Source organism: Tamandua tetradactyla, chromosome 10 (genome assembly GCF_023851605.1).
Source record: "Tamandua tetradactyla isolate mTamTet1 chromosome 10, mTamTet1.pri, whole genome shotgun sequence".
Lineage (NCBI taxonomy): Eukaryota > Metazoa > Chordata > Mammalia > Pilosa > Myrmecophagidae > Tamandua > Tamandua tetradactyla.
The window spans coordinates 17,343,190-17,362,833 of NC_135336.1; the positions used below are offsets into that span (position 1 = coordinate 17,343,190).

At 40.3% G+C, this 19,644-nt stretch overlaps 1 non-coding gene across 1 annotated transcript; it reads right to left on the bottom strand.

The window, feature by feature from the left end:
* Window positions 1-7,178: 7,178 nt before the first annotated feature.
* Window positions 7,179-7,250, bottom strand: TRNAQ-UUG (transfer RNA glutamine (anticodon UUG)). The gene has a single exon. It is a non-coding gene; the product is annotated as a tRNA-Gln (tRNA).
* Between the last annotated feature and the right edge of the window lie 12,394 nt (window positions 7,251-19,644).

Here is a 19,644-nt window from a genome sequence, read left to right on the forward strand (position 1 = left end):
TCACAAATTCTCTCAGTGACTTTTTGTCTATAAATGTTTTAATTTCTCCCTCATTTTTGAAGGATAATTTTGCTGGATATAGGAGTCTTGGTTGGCAGTTTTTCTCTTTTAGTAATTTAAATATATCATCCCACTGTCTTCTAGCTTCCATGGTTTCTGCTGAGAAATCTACACATAGTCTTATTGGGTTTCCCTTGTATGTGATGGATTGTTTTGCTCTTGCTGCTTTCAAGATCCTCTCTTTCTCTTTGACCTCTGATATTCTAACTAGTAAGTGTCTTGGAGAACGCCTATTTGGGTCTAATCTCTTTGGGGTGCGCTGCACTTCTTGGATCTGTAATTTTAGGTCTTTCATAAGAGTTGGGAAATTTTCAGTGATAATTTCTTCCATTAGTTTTTCTCCTCCTTTTCCCTTCTCTTCTCCTTCTGGGACACCCACAACACGTATATTTGTGCGGTTCATATTGTCCTTGAGTTCCCTGATACCCTGTTCAAATTTTTCCATTCTTTTCCCGATAGTTTCTTTTTGTTTTTGGAATTCAGATGTTCCATCCTCCAAATCACTAATTCTATCTTCTGTCTCTTTAAATCTATCATTGTAGGTATCCATTGTTTTTTCCATCTTTTCTACTTTATCCTTCACTTCCATAAGTTCTGCAATTTGTTTTTTCAGTTTTTCTATTTCTTCTTTATGTTCAGCCCATGTCCTCTTCATGTCCTCCCTCAATTTATTGATTTCATTTTTGAAGAGGTTTTCCATTTCTGTTCGTATATTCAGCATTAGTTGTCCCAGCTCTTGTATCTCATTTGAACTATTGGTTTGTTCCTTTGACTGGGCCATATTCTCAAGCTTCTGAGCGTGGACAGTTATCTTCTGCTGCTGGCGTCTGGGCATTTAGTCAGATTCCCCTGGGTGTCGGACCCAACAGGTTGAAAGATTTTTCTGTGAAATCTCTGGGTTCTGTTTTTCTTATCCTGCCCAGTAGGTGGCGCTCGTGGCACACGTTTGTCTGCAGGTCCCACCAGTAAAAGGTGCTGTGGGTCCTTTAACTTTGGAAAACTCTCACCGTCCGGGAGGTTCGCTAGCCGAAGTGGCTTGGAAGAGTGCCAACCGGCCCGGGGTCCAAACGCGGGGAGGATCGCTGGCCGCCGCAGCCCGGGAAAGCGCCCGTCCAAATTTCCTAGTCGGCCCAGTGGCGGGAGGGCGCCAGCCGCAGCAGCCCGCCCGGGAGAGTGCACGTTTCCGGGGAGTCACGGGTTTGGAAGGGCCCCCCCCCCATCGCTGTTCTCCGCGGCCTGGGGATTTCCGATCCAATTCTCTCAGTTGGTCCGGGGGGCCGCGCGTGGTGTGGGCACCAGCTGCCGCGGTTTAAGGGGACCACCTGTCCAATTCTCCCAGCCGGCCCGGGAAGGGGGAAGGGAGTGACTCCGGCCGCTTGCCGCCCCGCCCAGTGAAGTCCGCGCCCCTCGGCGATCTCACCAGAGCGCGTTCTCTCAGCCAGCCAGCCGTTCCAGGATGGGGTACGCTGTCTTTTTTATCTCTGTCGTGGCTTTGGGAGCTGTTCTGTATCGTTTCTACTCCCCTAGTAGCTGTTCTGGAGGAGAAATTAAGATCCGCGCATCTTACTAAGCCACCATCTTCTCCGGAAGTCCTTGCCTTGTGATTTTGTATAGCTTAATGTAATGCCTGGATATATCCCAGAGAATGTTGAGCAGATAACTTAAAAGTGTTGGCAAAGTCCATTGAGGGATGGGAGAAAAAATATGAAACTATTAAACTTTACCACCAGGGAAACCCCTGATAACTGTCTCAGATATTAGGGACTCCCAAGTCAATAGTCCAAGCCCTTTATCTTGAGGCTTGCTTTGGGGACACTTACTTTTGTAGTGGAGAAGCTTAGCTTATCTATAGTTATGCTTAAGAGTTACTTCCAGGGGACCTCTTTTATGGCTCAGATGTGGCCTCTCTCTCTCTCTCTTTAAGCCCAACTTTGCAAGTAAAAATATTACCTTTCCCCTTACGGGAGACATGACATCGAGAGGTGAATGTCTTCCTGGCAATGTGGGATATGACTCCCAGGGATGAGCCTGGCCATGTCACTGTGGGATCGACAATGCCTTTCAGACCAAAAGTGGGAAAACAATTGTAACAAAATAAGGTATCAGTGGCTGAGAGAATTCAGATAGAGTTAAGAGGCTATTCTGAAGTTTCAGCTAGAAATCACTATTTACCCTGGTTTGCCAGCCCCCAACCAAAACCATCCCTACCAACCCTAAAGAACACCTAGGGCTCTATCTAAGTTTCTACAAAGGTTCCATGCACTACAATTACTTTCTAGAAAGCTACAACCTCCAGATGGGATCCTAGGCCAAATAAGTCCTGAAACCCAAAGGGGAAAGCCTCTCCAGAACATCAAGTAGTTCTGTCTCCCTATCCCATATTGTGAACACCCCTTTCCAACATGAAAAAGTTAGACTGAGCATAGCTCAAATATCCCTAAAGATTGGGAAAAGGATCAAAGGAGGAGGAGGAGTTAAAACAGAGAAGATAGGATTAAACAAATGAGTATGACTGCTGAATCATTATATTGATATTTCTTTTAGTCTCCGGGTGTTTTGGAGTAGTTAAAAGGAAAAACTTGAAATTGTGGAACTGTAACCCATACCAAACTCAGAAATCTGTATTATAACTAATTGTTGCTGTGTGCTTTGAAATTTATTGCTTTTGTGTATATATGTTATATTTCATGATAAAAAAATTAAAAATGCAATGACATATCGTCTCACACTGTAAGAATGGCTATGACTAAACAAATAAGGAACTACAAATGTTGGGGGGAATATGGAGAAACTTATTTACTGCTGGTGGGAATGTATAATGGTCCAGCCACTATGGAAGACAGTTTGGAGTTTCCTTTGAAAACTAAATTATCTTGTTGCCCTACAATCCGGCAATAGCACTACTTGGTATATACCCAGAAGAGCTGAAAGTAGTGACACAAACAGACACCTGCACAACGATGTTCATGAAGACACTATTCATAATTGCCAAAAGTGGAAGCAATCCAAGTGTCCATCTACCAACGAGTAGATAAACAAAATGTGGGATATACACATGATGGAATATTATGCAGCAGTAATACAAAATGAAGTCCTGATGCATAAGACAATATGGGTGAACCTAGAGGATATAATATGAGTGAAATAAGCCAGACACAAAAGGATAAATACGCTATGAATTCACTATTATGACTCTGGTAAAGATAGCAAACTCCAAATCATGTGGCCCAGGAAGAAAATCTCTACTCATATGTAGCAGTGAACTAGATGCTGCATTTCTGCAGCTACAGTATGCAAATGACTTCAAAAGAAATGGCTTCCACATGTTTCACATTTTTAATATTGCCCATTCATAATAAAGATTCTATTAAAAGTAATAATTTAAAAATGTAATTTAAAAAATGGATGTGACCCTGGGAAAGTGACCTTTTGGCCTCACTTTTCCCATCTGTGAGATGGGATAATCATCCAGTCCTTTAAAGGACTGGCAGGCAAATAAAGGTTGTCCCCAGAAAGAGCAGTGTTAGAGGAACAAAGGGCAGTTAGTAAGAATTAAACAGAAATCCCAATTTCTAGCATTTTACCTGTACTTGTTATTTTATTTTATTCCTATAGGAATCCTGTGGGATAGGCCAGCAAGAGATCATCCACACTGGGGAAGGGTGAATAAGGATCAGAGAGGTTAAGTGATATATCTGAGGTGGCACAGCCAAGAGAGTAAATAGACCACCATGATGTAAGTCTCCAGAGTAAATCTAGATTGCAAACAGCTAGAAAATAGAGGAATTGTGTAATAAGTCTAGCAAGAATCACTGAGATGGTAGTAAATCAACTTGGTTTTAATGTGTGAGAGAATCTTTCTGTCCCCAAGAGCTAAACACACTGTAATTCATACAACTGTACTATAAGTTTATTGAATTAAAGTTTAATTTTAATTAAAATTTTAAAATCTCAGGATCTCAAGAATGGTTGTTTGGAAGAGGGCTTTACATACAAACAAAGAAAAATTACTTTATTCCTTCTATTAATAAATACATCAAAAAGTTCAGTATTTTATTTGTATAAAGCTAAAAACCATATCGCACTAGATTGCTTTTAGAAGAATTTAACTGTTTTTAAACCAATAATTATAGTTTTTAAAGCAGTGTCTTAAAAAGAACTTTCTTTTGGGATAATATGAACAGGTCAAAAAATATAGGTAAGAGTTGTTAGGTCGGGGGAACGGGGAAAGGCACTGCAGCTGGAGCTGCCGAGGCTGTGTCACGCTTCCCAACCTGACTTCCTGAACTAATGAACCGCCCCTTCTGGATGTTACCTGACCCCCATCCTTAAAAGCTGCCCGCACTGAAGCCCACCTCTCTCCATCTTGGATGCGGTGAGTTCTACCCGGGAGCGCACAAATAAACTCGCTCACTTTAAATTTCCTGGTCTACTTTTCTTCTTTTTCACCCTTTTGCCTCCTAAACCTTTCAAGAGTATTAATTATTCAAGACTTAGGTTCTTTAGAAGATAAAAGTGGCAATTTACAGCAAAGCCCCACATTTCTAAAGCAATCAAAAAGGTGAGAGTTGAACCTCTTTTGTTTGGATCAAAAAAATCATTTACGTATTATCTTAGTTTGCCAGGAGCTTCCATAGCAAATATCACAAGCTGGCTGACTTAGACAACAGGAATTTATTGTCTCTGTTTTGGAGGCTCGAAGGGCAAAGTAAAAGAATTATCCAAGCTTTCCCTGAAGTCGGGAGCATTCTGGGGTCGGCTTGCCAGCAATCGGTTTCTGCCGCCAATTACATGGTGAGCTGTCTTCTGCCTTCTCTGGCTTCTACTGACAAATTTCCTCTGCTTATAAGGACTTCAGTTATATTGGATTAAGGCCCAACTTTTGTTCAGATTCTGCTTTCTATAAATTCAGGCTGAGACGCTAGTGTTGTAGTTTCAAATGTTCATCTGTGGATACCAAACTTTCCTGGCTTTTTATCTCTCTTTGACTCTTCTTTCCCTCTTCCTTTACTCCTTCACTGTCTCCGCTTTCTCTGTCCACTTTTGTTGTTATTGTTATTTAATATTTTTACTGAGATATCTTCACACACATACAACTTGTCCATATTATACAATCAATGGCTCACAATATCATCACGCAGTTGTGTATTCATCACCATTGTAGTTGTTTAAAACACTTGCATCACTCCAGAAAAAGAAATAAAAAGAAAAAAGAAAAAACTCATACATACCATACCCCTCACCCATCCCTCTCATCAACCACTAGTATTTCCATCTACCCAATTTTTCACCCTTTATCCTCCCTATTATTTTTCTATTTATTGCCCTTATTTTTCACTCATCTGTCCATACCCTGAATAAAAGGAGCATCAGACACAAGATTCCACAGTCACACAGTCACTTTGTAAAAGCTATATAGTTATACAGTCGTCTTCAAGAATCAAGGCTACTGGAACACAGCTCAACAGTTTCAGGTACTTTCCTCCAGCCACTCCAATACACCATAAACTAAAAAGGGATACTATATAATGTGTAAGAATAACCTCCAGGATAACCTCTCAACTCTGTTTGAAATCTCTCAGCCATTGACACTTTATTTTGTGTCATTTCTGCCTTCCCCTTTTTGACAGGAAGTCTTTCTAAATCCCAAGATTATGCCCACTCTTAAATGAAGCTTTGCAGAGCTCAAATCCTTGGCTCTCTGCTCTCGTCACTTTAATTTATTGATAGGTGATCTTACACGATTTTTTGGCTTTGGCTACTCCCTATTTGCTAATGATTCCCAAACCTATAGCTTTGGTTTAAATTTTACCTGAAGCCAGAGCTGTACATGCTTTTTGTCTACAATATTTACTACAAAGCACAGTGATGAGACGTGGGAGAGAACAAGAAAAAGAGAGAGACCTGGTCCAGTCAAGTATATAGCCATCTGCCAACTAAACAAGTTCAACTAAATGTTCAACCAGCCATTCAAACGAAATGTCTTAGACTTGAACATATCTGTGCCTGCTGAATCTGCACATATTCCTCTGTCCTGAATCCTGAAATCTGGGAGTAATTCTAGAATCCTTTCTCTTTCTTACAGCGTGCCTACCTCATCTAATCAATCATCAATTTCACATCAATATCTCTCCTTCTCTGCCTCTCTTTGTGAACCGGAGGACTGGACTTATCCACTGAGCTTGAAATCGGAAACTTGGAGTCATCCTAAATCCCTGCCTCTTCTCTGTTGCATCTAATTAATCCCAATCTTTCTGACTTTAACGTTTGAATATCTCTTGTTCTCTCTGTCTTCATTACCTCTTATAGGTTTTAAAGCACTGCCTTTAAAAACTTTGCCATTTCCTATAGGAGTCTCTGATGGTCTGATATACTTTAGCTTAACACTCTGCCCTTGGCCTAGATTATGCCAAGTGCCCCAAAGAAAGGATCCCACAGCATATAATGTATGTAAGTTAATGCAGATACAAGGCCATTCCATTTCCATAGCCATGCAACTCACTCCTTTGGCTTCTCTCCTGATCTTTGCCTCTTTTCTGGTCCATCTTTATGTAATCTCTTTGCTGTTAAAGTCTGGTAAATGATCCCAGGCTCTAAAAGGTCATCCTTTATCCCAGTCACTTTGTCTCTGTCCTCTACAGCTTGGTAATATCACAGAGGACCCAATTCTGGGTTGCCTTGGCCTCCATGGCTCAACCCTTTGAAGCATCATCCATTGTAACCAGATTGTCATAGCTTCATAGTCAAAACCAAGAGATGACTATTGTCTTTTTCTTAGAGCTCAGTTTCCCTCAATCTCATCGTTCACACTTCCTGCTATCTTTTTAATCACAATTCTGAATGTCACCCCATTTAAACCCTTAAATAGTAAGGTAAGGGCTATTAAGGCATGGTCTCTGCCCATCTTTCTATCTCCTATTCTGCCCCAGTTTCAAACTCCAGCCTTACCAAATTACTTGTTTCAAATTACTTGAAACAAGCCTTGCTTTTGCAAGTACTATACCCTCTGCTTGCAACAATCTCCCTCTCCTCTTCTCCCTCACTTTTTGGCTTGGTTTAATCACTGGTCTTTTTTCAAAACTCAGTTCATTTATTCATGTTTTTTTGGGGGGGAGGAGTGCATGGTCCGGGAATCAAACCCGGGTCTCCCGCACCAAAGGCGGGCATTCTAACCACTGACCTACCCATGCACCTGGAAAACTCAGTTCAGACATCAGTTTCACTACTAAACTTTGTGGTTGCCTTACCAACATCTATCCCCTCTATGCCCTCTACACCCACCCTGCCCTTGTATACCCCTCTGACACTAATTGAGCACCTTTATCTCCTTTACAATAGGGGAAATATGACTCAGACTTCAATTACTCACAATTGAATTTTCCAGTCTCAGTTGTAGGTTTGGGAATAAGTATGAGACCCAACTGGGACCATGAGACATGATAAGGGATTTATTGGAGACTTCGGGGACTGTAGAAGTGATTTATGGAATGCTGACCAAGTAGATGGAAGCAAATTGAGTACTTCATGGTTTTGTCTAGACACTGAATTACACCAAACTGTCTTCCCTCTGGACTAGCCAAACACATGAGCCTATAAATTCCCATCACTGTTTAAGCCAGGTCGAGTTGTGTCTTCTGTTCTTTTCAGACTTCTCTAACACCCCCATTCCAAAACTGAACTCAGTGCTTCTCCTCTATGTCCTGTTGTACTGTAGGCACTGGTGCTCATGGTGCTGTATTGTAAATACTATTTTATTTGTCTGTCTTCCCAACCAGACCATGAACATCCTGAGAGCAGAAACTGTCTTGTTTACTCACCTCTATTCTCAGAACATAGCATACTATCTGCCACATAGCCCAGAAATAAACATTTGCTGGAGTCATGAATCAATGAATGGATGAGTGGGTGAAAGATTCAAATTTTACTTCTTTAGCCTTGATCTCTCAAACATATTTGTATCCTATCTACAATGGGGAAGTCCTACAGCAGGGACCCAAAAGGAATTCTGACTTGTCTGGGGGTATGTGATGTAGAGGTGAAGTTGCTGGACCCCACCAGGCTTCTATTTTCACCTGCCGGTTCACACAAGAGTTTGAATATTTTGGCCAAAGGTGGAAGAGTATGTGCACAAGCACCTGAGAAGACAGGAAGGAGGACAATGGAGGGGACAATATAGTATTTGGTCCCCAACCACGGGCAGGTCTGATTTCGAAGAGAGAGAGAAGGGCAACACTGTGTGGGGCTAAAGACCATTTTGGTACATTATGGCTTTGGAGATCCTGAAAGCCTGAAAATAGAGAATATGATATAAAGCAGAATTCTCCCAGAGTATCCACAGCACTGGCCAATCCAGATGTCCCACAGAGACCTCACAAGAGAGTATCAATACTTAATAAAGGGAACTTGTTCTGGAACTTCTGTGAGCACCCTCTTGGGAGATATTTTGCATGGGACAGAAGTCCTGTGTAAGCAAGTGAAGAATGACCTGCTGGAAAAATTCTGGGGAAATGCTAACAGGACCATGTTTGTACCCACAGCCTCTTAAGGCTTGGAGCATTCAGGTTATACTTCCAAATATCTAAATATGGTGTGTGGGGGGATAACAAGAACAGGGTTCTGGAATCAGATAGATGTATGTTCAAATTCTGCTTCAAAATGTGTAACCCTAATTTCTCTGAATGTTTCTTCAACTATCAGAGACAATAAAATTTTCCTCATGAATTGTTGAGAAAATGAAATGATTATAGTGTATGTGGTAAATTGTATGTATCCTCTCAAAAAGATTATGTTCTTAATTGTTCACATTCTTGTGGGTGTGCAACCATTTATAAACAGGGCCTTTTGCAAATATTACTATCAGTTAAGGTGTGGCCAACTGAATCAGGGTAGGTTTTAATCCATATCACTAGAGGCTTTTTAAAGACAAGAATTAGGAAGCCAGAAGTAAGAGAAGGTCACACAAGAGCCAAAAGCCGAAGTCATTGGAGAAAAGAAAAGCAGACACAAGAAGAAAGATATCACCAGGTGACAGGAGGCAGAGATGCAAGCCAAGGAACCCCAAGGATTGTGGCAACTCAGCACTAGAAAGCTACAGACTTTGGAAGAAAGCATAACCTTGCTGACACTTTGATTTTTTTGGACTTCTGGCTTCTGAATATGTGAGAAAATAGATGCCTGTTGTTCAAGCCAATTCATTGTGTGGTATTTGTCATAGCCGCCTGGCAAACTAAGACAGCATATATCTTATGCTCTCCTGCCCTGAGATTTCTTGGTTTCAGACCTTAGCTTCCATGTTCTGGCTTTGAAGACATTATTCCTTCAATTTGTGCCTTTTTTTGTTCCTTTTAGTCCAGGTTGATTGTGGTTCGATTTATACAGATCTTGCAAAAAAAAAAAAAAAAAAAAAGTTCATTTTCTATGTAGCACACAGGAATCAAAGCCATCGGACAATTAAACTTTCCACAAACCCTTTCTGCATAACTCCAACTCCCATCCTGGCCTCTTATACATGGCTAAATGGTTTCCTGTTTGGTTAAATCCTTACACGGGGTACTAGCTACTGGGGTCTCCCTTTCTGGAAGCCCAGAGTATTCCAGAACATCATTATCTGGTTTCTGAACACTATCCAAGGGTTCAGTTCTCAACTTTCATCTTTGCTCTTGCATTTTACTATAAGCTGCAAGGAGAAACAAGACTTCATTTTACACATATAGTGTGGAAATTTTCTCAGTTAAATATTCTGGTTATCACCTTTAAATTCTAATTTCCATCCAACAGCGGTGTTGTTGGATCCAACAGTTTGCAATGTTGCCAAGTTCTCTGTCACTTTTAAACAAGGGTCGCCTTCCTTCCAGTTTGCAATGACCTGCTCATCATTTCTGTCTAAGGCCTTGTAGGAAGTATCTTTAGAATCCATATTTCTACCAACAACAAAACAATCTAGCTCTTCTCTATCAATCATATCACAATTCTTCCAGAACCTTCCCCTTATCCATGTAAAAAGGTATTCCAACATGTTTGGTATTTGCAAACTGCTGCACCCCACTCTCAGTACCAAAATCTATTTTAGTTTGCTAATGCTTATGGAATGTAATATACCAGAAATGGAATGGTTTTTATAAAGGGGATTTATTAGATTACTAATTTACAATTCTAAGGCCATGAAAATGTCCAACTTAAGACCTCAAAAAGTGGATACCTTTACTTAAGAAAGGACACATGGGAAGGCACATGGCGACGTCTGCTTGCCCTTTGCTCCCGGATTTCATTGCTTTCAGCTCTTGATTCCAGTGGCCTTCTATCTAAGTGTCTATGGGTCCTTACTTAGCTGCTCCAGGGCAAAGCTCTAGGGTTCATGTCTCAGCTTAGCATCTCATGGAAAGGCACACGGCGATGTCTGCTGGGCTCTTGTTCCTGCCTAGTTTCTGTTGGCTCTCTCAGGTCCTGGTGTCTCCTGGTGCTTCTGCATTTCCAAATGTCTGCATCTAAGCTTTCTCTGTCAGCATTCCAAGCATCTCCAATGCCTGCATCTATGTTGGCTCTTTTAAGGACTTCAGTAAATTAGTCAAGACCCATCCCGAGTGGATGGAATCACATCTCCATCTAATCAAAAGTTCACACCCACAATTGGGCATGTCATATCTCCATGGAAACAATGTAATCAAAAGTTTACACCCTACAATATTGAATCAGGATTATAGGACATAGCTGTTGCCACAAGATTAGATCAGGATTGAAAGAACAAGGCTTTTCTAGGGTACACAACATTTTCAAAACAGAAAAGTTATATCAGCTATTTGTGGGTCTCATCCAGTATGTCTTAGAATTTTGGAACAGCCTATATCTGACTTGGGCCTGATTAAAAACCTAGACTAGAATTAGAGCCAAGTCATCCTGAGTCAAAGGCTGTAACCTGGTGAGAAATTTTGGTGTGTAGAGTTAAAGTGACCTCTCAGAAGTCTCTTCTGATTTCAGAAATACCATTGAATGGTGATGAGATGAAGAAATGAATAAGTCCAACAGAATAATTAAATTCCTTAGACAGATACAGGAAGATTGCTAAGAGAGAGTTAAGGCAACTTCATGATTGAATTCCCTAAGTCAGAAATGAGGAAGATCATGACACTGCCCCTGTCTCAGGGTGAATTTCAAAAAGATGGAGACATTTTATGGAAAAGGAAGAATTAGTTCAATGGCATTAATCCCAACTGCCAAAGTCGAGACTCTCAAAACCCTTCCAAATTGACACACCCCTTGGTTTGGTAAAGCTACCAGAATGCAATATACCAGAGTCGGATTGTCTTTTACAATGGGGATTTATTAGCTTCCAATTTACAGTTCTTAAACCATGGAAGTGTCCAGATTAAGGCATCAACAGGACAATGCCGTCTCCCTGAAAATAAAAAGGCTGCTGGAGATCTAGGGCTCTTCTGTCACATGGAAAGGCACATGACAGTGTTGCTGGTCTTCTCTTCCATGTTTCATTGCTTTCAGCTTCTAGCTTCAGTGGCTTCCTCTCAGTCCCTCCAGCAGCTTTTTCTCTAAACTTCTCTGGGTATGTCTCTTTGTAACCTGTGTGTCCTTTATCCTCTTATAAAGGACTCCAGTAAGAGTATTAAGATCCACCTTAAATGAGGTGAGGCATATCACAATTGAAATAATCTAATAAAAAATTCCATCCACAATAGGTCTACACCCACAGGAACAGATGCAAAGAACATGATCTTTTCTGGGGTATATAATGGCTTCAAATCATCACATCCCTTAATCTGCTCATTTAAAATATATGGTGGCCTGGATATGTGGGAAGAATCTCTCCCTCTTCCTCTCCCTGTGTGTGTGTTTCCTGGGGCCTACCATTATTGGGACTGTTGATATCCTTAGTACTTTAGCTTCTCACCACAGTGCAGTGGCAGCTCCAGCAAAGCTGACTTGTGGAGGGAGGTATTAGGATAGCCCATCCCACAGAAAGCAACTAAAAATGCTGGGTGCGATTTTATAACAAAGGAACTTTTAAAAACCATCAATGAACTGACAAGAGAGTATGGAATTATTGGGCCTGAGACAAAGAGAATGCATAATCTCAGAAAGGAAATGAACCAAGCATGTGTGGGGTGTTCCTGACCAATGCAGAATCATTCAGCTCTAAATGCCAGTTGCTTCCTCTTCAGAAACAAAGACCCAAATGAACTGAGATTTTTCCTGATAGAGAATTTGATCATTCAGAGCCTTCACTGAACTCCCAGCAAAAAGGGATTTTCTTTTTGAAGATAGCTGATGGGTTGTCTGACCAGTTCTTTTTGGCACCACTAACTCTTGGTGCCATGATTCTGTCATGTGACTGCCCCCAGGCATAGTCCATCCAGCCAAGGGTGGACAAATAAGAAAATTGGGCTAATTCCTGGGAAATTTGGCCACATGCACACACAGAGACAGCCACATTGCTGGAACCACAAATATGTGAACTCAGAGGTTGTGGCTGACTGTCTCCCATCCATCATGTGTCCTCAGCAGCCCAGAAGTTCAGTTTACAAAGAAAGGGTGTAGAGCAGATAAACAATCTGTCATGGTTAGGTTCATGTGTCAACTTGGCCAAGTGGTGGTACCTGTTTATCTGGTTGGGCAAGTGCTGGCCTGTCTGTTGCGATGAGGACATTTCATAGAATTAAATCATGATCATCTTGGCTACATCCACAGCTGATTACATTTGTAGTCAGCCAAAGGAGAGTGTCTTCTGCAATGAGTAATGCTTAATCTGATCACTGGGAGCCTTTTAAGGAGGATTCAGAAGAGACAGGCTCTTCATGTCTCGGGTGACGAGCCTCTTCTGTGGAGTTCGTCCAGACCCTCCATTGGAATCGTTGGCTTCACAGTCTGCCCTGTGGATTTTGGACTCTGCGTTCCAGCGGTCACGTGAGACACTTTTATAAATTTTATATTTGTGAGTGTTCCCTGTTGATTCTGTTTCTCTAGAGAACCCTAACTAATACACAATCCTTCTTGGATATTGAAGGAAGTAATGAAGGAACAAAGGAAAGGGGAGCACTGAAGTCTTATTTACTTAAAGGGCATTTGCCAAATCTGGCAAACTTGAGCTACAATTTTCACAGCCTCTTGGGGCAAGGAGTAAAGCAAAGGCCAAGGAGTGGAGTTTTATACGAAACATTCCCCATAATGTTAGGACCCCAAATGGCTAAATCCTCTGATAAGGGACAACCAAAAGTAAACCCAACCCTGCCACACTTCCTCCAAGGTGCTGTGTGGAAGGTTGCCTTGGTGATGGGGGATGAGGAGAGGACCTGGCCCTGAGACGTTGCAGCCCCAGGCTAGCTCTCATGTGTTGATTTGCAGTCTAAATTCACATCACCTGTGTGGTCCGAAAAGTCTTAAATTATGAAGTTAGTTTAAATTGGTCCCAGTATGGTTGTGCCCCAAATGCTTGGCAGGAGCAGAGGTAAATCCCCTCTAGAGAAATGTGCCTTAGACCTCAGAATTCCCACAAATAATTTTGCAAAGAAAATAAGCAGCTCATAGTAAAAGCAAAATAAAACAAGAACAATCACTGAGCACTCACCAACGAAACAGGTACCATATATGAGAAGCAATATGAACAACAGAAGGAACAGACTTGTAATGACATTATACATTGGAATTATCAGACATGGATTATAAAATAACACTGGTTACTGTGTTTGAGGAAATAAAACACTAGCTTGAAAACATCTACAAAAAACAACTTTTAAGTAACCGAGCAAATTTGAAATATAAATTGAACCACTAGAAATAAAAAATATATAGTAATTTAAATTTTTTTCAGCTATTTCATGCAAGAAATTTAAAACGTACAGAAAAGTTGAAAAAATATTAAAATGAACATCCTATACTCACTACCTAGATTCAATAATTGGTAACATTTTGCCATATTTGTTTTATATTTTTTTAATTTGCTGAACCATTTGAAAATAAATTACAGACATTGTATTTCATCCCTAAATATGTCAAAATGCATCTCCTAGAAATAATATGGTACCTGCTTTGTTTTGTTAGTGAGTGCTCAGTGATTGTTTTTGTTTTATTTTGCTTTTACTATGAGCTGCTTATTTTCCTTGCAAAATTATTTGTGGGAATTCTGAGGTCTAAGGCACATTTCTCTAGAGGGGATTTACCTCTACTCCTGCCAAGCATTTGAGACACAACTCTCTTCTATAACCACAAGATTATAGCATTTAAGAAAATTAAATAATTATTAATTAAATAGTTAAATAATATTTAAACAATTAAATATTAAATTATTTCATATCAGGTCCATATTAAAATTTTCAGTCCCCCACCACCACCAAAAAAAAAAAAAACTTTTATGGCTGTTTCCAATCAGGATTCAATACAAGCACTATAATTAGTTGTAATGTCTATTTACCCTCTTTTCATCTAGAACAATTCCTCTGACATCCCCCCCATGACACTGACTTTTTGAAATTGCCACTGCAGTTGTCCTATGGAATGCCCACATTCTGGATTTGTCTGGGGGCTTCCTAACTCACAGTGTCCTTAAACTTGTTTGTTGATCTTCTTCTGTTTCTAGAGTCTGGAATTTAGGCGTAGAAGCTTGATTAGATTCAGGGTAACAATTTAGGCAAGAAAATGACATATATGATGCTGTGTATTTCATAACACATCACACTAGAAGTACAATATATGGGATCGTCTCACTCAGAGTACTGTTAAGTTTGATCATTTGGTTAAGATAATGATTGCTCGATATCTTCCTAGGATTGAAATTTTAAAATCACTGGAAAGTTTATCAGCTTCTTATAAAGTGAAACATACACTTGCCAAAATGACCCAGATATTCCACTCCTTGATATTTTCCCATGAGAAATTAAAACTAACATTCACATAGGAATCTGTATGTGCATTGGAATAGCTTTATTCATAATTCTCTCTGACTGGAAACAACTTAGATGTCCTTCAACTGGTGAATAAACACACTGTGGTACCTGCTTTCAATAGAATCCTAAAAAGGAACGAAATTCTGATACAGGCCACCACGTGGTTGAATCTCAAATGCCTTATGCTAAGTGCAAGACACCAAGACTCAAAAGACTACATTCTACATGATTCCATTTAGCTAACATCCTGGAAATTACAAAACCATAGGAATAGAAAACTTTAACCCTAAATTTCACATTGGGAGGCCAGCATACTCATATCTCTTGTCCAAGTCACCACTTCACTGGTATCAAGAAACGTGGAAAAGTTAAGTTTTACACAGAAGGTTTCTACATAAGAATATAATCAGAACAAAGGGAAGTGGAGGAATATTTCATCATGTTTATAGTGAAGCTTTATGGATGGAGCAGATTCTGTGGATTGTCCTAATGAACATCCATTCCTCTCCTTCTTTCTTCCTAAAAACACCAAGACTTTTTGGGGAGCGTGTTATGAGTTTGTGTCCCCCCAAAATACATGTTGAAGCCCTAATCCCCAGTACCTGAGCATGTGATCTGATTTGGAAATAGGATCATTGCAGATGGAACTAGTTAAGATGAAGTCATACTGCAACAGGGTGAGCCCTGAGTCCATTCTGACCGATGTCCTTCTAAGAAGAGAAGAAACACGTGCAGATGGCCCTGTGAAGACAGAGGCAGAGATTAGTCATTCGCAAGTTAGAAGCTAAGGAACTGCTGGAGCCACTAGAAGTTGAAATAGGCAAAGGATTCCTCCTTTAGAGCTTTCAGAGAGCACATAACCTAGCTTATATTCAAATTTGGAATTTCTAGCCCCCAGAACTGTGAGATAATCCATTCCTGTTGTTTTAAGCCACCCAGTTTGTGGTAACATGCTCCAGCAGCTCTAGGAACTGAAGTAAGACAGGGAATATCCACCTTCCTCCTCAAATCCATATGTTTTACTAGACCAGCTATGTTTAGCTCACATCCCTTGCCAGAGACCAATTTAGGAACAGAGTTGTGACTCAACTAAGACCAATGAATTTTTTTTTTAACAATAGAAATTTTTTTTCTTTTAAAATTTTTATTGATAAAACAATGTATAAGCACATACATCCTTTTTTTTTAGTTAAAAAATTTTTTTTAAACGTAATAACGTACAAACACGAACATTCTTACTATGTGATCATTCCATTCTTGGTATATAATCAATAACTCACAATATCATCACATAGTTGTATATTCATCACCATGATAATTTCTTAGAACATTTGCATCGATTCAGAAAAAGAAATAAAAAGGAAAAAACTCATACATACCGTACCCCTCAACACTCCCTCTCATTGACTGCTACTATTTCCATCTAACCTTTGTTTCCCCTATTTTTTTTCTATACGCCTTGCTACTCCCTTTCATTGATTCCTAGCATTTCAATCTACTAAATTTATTTTAACATTTGTTCCCCCATTATTTATTTATTTTTAATAAATATGTTTTACTCATCTGTCCATACTGTAGATAAAAGGAGCATCAGACACAAGGTTTTCACAATCACACAGTCACATTGCAAAAGCTATATCATTATACAATCATCTTCAAGAAACATGGGTACATCTTCAGGCACTTCCCTCCAGCCTCTCCAATATATCTAAAGGAAAAAGGTGATATCTATATAATGTGTAAGAATAACCTCCAGAATAACATCTCGACTCTGTTTGAAATCTCTCAGCCATTGACACTTTATTTTGTCTCGTTTCTCTCTTCCCCCTTTTGGTTGAGAAGGTTTTCTCAATCCCTAGATGCTGAGTTCCAGCTCATTCTAGGATTTCTGTAAGACCAATGAATTCTGAAGGAATGTGTCTCAAAGGACTTTTAGGACATGTTTCCTTTCTAATTTAAAATATACACACAAATACACAACTTAGCAGAAAAGCTGCCACATCTTCCTTGAGATACTATTGTACCTGAATGTGAGACTTGGAACTGGTGCAGCTATCTTGCCACCAACTTAGACAAAGCTCAGAAATAGAGGATGGAAGTTAAGAGAATTAGAAGGAGTAGGGGCCAAGATGGCGGCTTAGCAAGGTGCGCGTTTTAGTTCGTCCTCCAGACTACTAAATAACCAGCAGTACAAAACAGCTCTTGGAGCCCCGAGAGTGAATGGACACAGAGCGTCCAGTCTGGACCAGCTGGACCGGCTGCGAGTCTCCAGAACTGTGAGTTCCCCAAGCTGCGGCGGCCGGCGGCCAGCGCCCCTCCCCCACAGGCGGCTTCCCAGAGACGAAAGACACTCTAACAGTAGCAGGGACTGAGTCCAACCAAACACCAATTGTGGCATTAATAAACAAATTCTGACTACGAAAAATAGTCTCCTAATCAGGCGAACCTGATCAAGGCAGAGGATGCTTATTGGGCTAACCGAAAAAGAGGAAAGGGGACGAAACGAAGGTTTTTGGGGATGTCTCTATGGAGGCTTGGCTGCCTCTGGATTCAGCGGCAGGACTACACAGGCTGTAACTGCCCCAGGCATAGGCAGAAACGGACTGCTTTCAGGGCTGTCTCCCGCCTGTGCCTTCCCCAGGGGAGGGGCGAAGCCCAACTCAGGTGGAATCCCTCTCTCAAGGAATTCAGAACCCAGGGCTCAGCATTTTGAAGCCATTAAAACCAGCCTGCAACCTCTCCTCTGTCTCCACCATGCCCCCAGCATGGAGAGCCTTCCAAACTTAAAGGTGCCACAACATCTTTTGCTGGTGGGACCCACAGGCAGACAAGCGCCACATACTGGGCAGGATAAGAAAAACAGAGCCCAGAGACTTCACAGGAAAGTCTTTCAACCTGCTGGGTCTCACCCTCAGGGAAAACTGACGCAGGTGACTCCTTCCCCCTGATAGGAGTCCAGTTTAGTCCGGGAAAACCTGGCTGGAGTCTATATTACCTATGTAGACAATCCTAAGGGTGGGGAGGGAAAAGGCACCTTACAAGCAGGGCAAGAAACAAGAAAACAAGAACTGAAAAATTATCCTCTGTTAAATAAAACCTAAGCTAGAGGTCCAGAAAAAGCTGAACTGAAGGTCAAAGAACAGATAGACAGCAAACTCATCTAGCAAGAAAACCCTAGGTAAGATAAGTGAAAGCAATCTCCAGAATAAACTAATTAAGGTAATTAAATGTCTAGACACGAGCAAAAAATAACAAATCACAACAGGAAAATTGAACATATGGCCCAGTCAAAGGAACAAACCAATAGTTCAAATGAGATACAGGAGCTGAAACAATTAATTCAGAATATACGAACAGACATGGAAAACCTCATCAAAAACCAAATCAATGAATTGAGGGAGGATATGAAGAAGGCAAGGAATGAACAAAAAGAAGAAATGGAAAGTCTGAAAAAACAAATCACAGAACTTATGAGAATGAAAAGTACAGTAGAAGAGATGAAAAAAACAATGGAAACCTACAAGGGTAGATTTCAAGACACAGAGGTTAAGCTTAGTGAACTGGAGGATGAAACATCTGAAATCCAAAAAGAAACAGAAACTATAGGGGAAAGAATGGAAATATACGAGCAGGGACTCAGGGAATTGAATGATAATATGAAGCACGCAAATATACATGTTGTGGGTGTCCCGGAAGGAGAAGAGAAGGGAAAAGGAGGAGAAAAACTAATGGAAGAAATTATCACTGAAAATTTCCCAACTCTTATGAAAGACCTAAAATTACAGATCCAAGAAGTGCAGCGCACCCCAAAGAGAATAGATCCAAATAGACGTTCTCCAAGACACTTACTAGTCAAAATGTCAGAGGTCAAAGAGAAAGAGAGGATCTTGAAAGCTGCAAGAGAAAAGTAATCCATCACATACAAGGGAAACCCAATAAGATTATGTATAGATTTCTCAGCAGAAACCATGGAGGCGAGAAAACAGTGGGATGATATATTTAAATTACTAAAAGAGAAAAACTGCCAACCAAGAATTCTATACCCAGCAAAATTGTCCTTCAAAAATGAGGGAGAAATTAAAACATTTTCAGACAAAAAATCACTGAGAGAATTTGTGACCAAGAGACCAGCTCTGCAAGAAATACGAAAGGGAGCACTAGAGACAGATACGAAAAGACAGAAGAGAGAGGTCTGGAAAAGAGTGTAGAAAGAAGGAAAATTAGATATGACATATAAAATACAAAAGGCAAAATGGTAGAAGAAAGTACCACCCATACAGTAATAACACTAAATGTTAATGGATTGAACTCCTCAATCAAAAGACATAGACTGGCAGAATGGATTAAAAAACAGGATCCTTCTATATGCTGTATACAGGAAACACATCTTAGACCCAAAGATAAACATAGGTTGAAAGTGAAAGGTTAGGAAAAGATATTCCATGCAAATAACAATCAGAAAAGAGCAGGAGTAGCTATACTAATATCCAACAAATTAGACTTCAAATGTAAAACAGTTAAAAGAGACAAAGAAGGACACTATGTATTAATAAAAGGAACAATTCAACATGAAGACATAACAATCATAAATATTTATGCACCAAACCAGAATGCCCCAAAATACGTGAGGCAAACACTGCAAACACTGAAAAGGGAAATAGACACATCTACCATAATAGTTGGAGATGTCAATTCC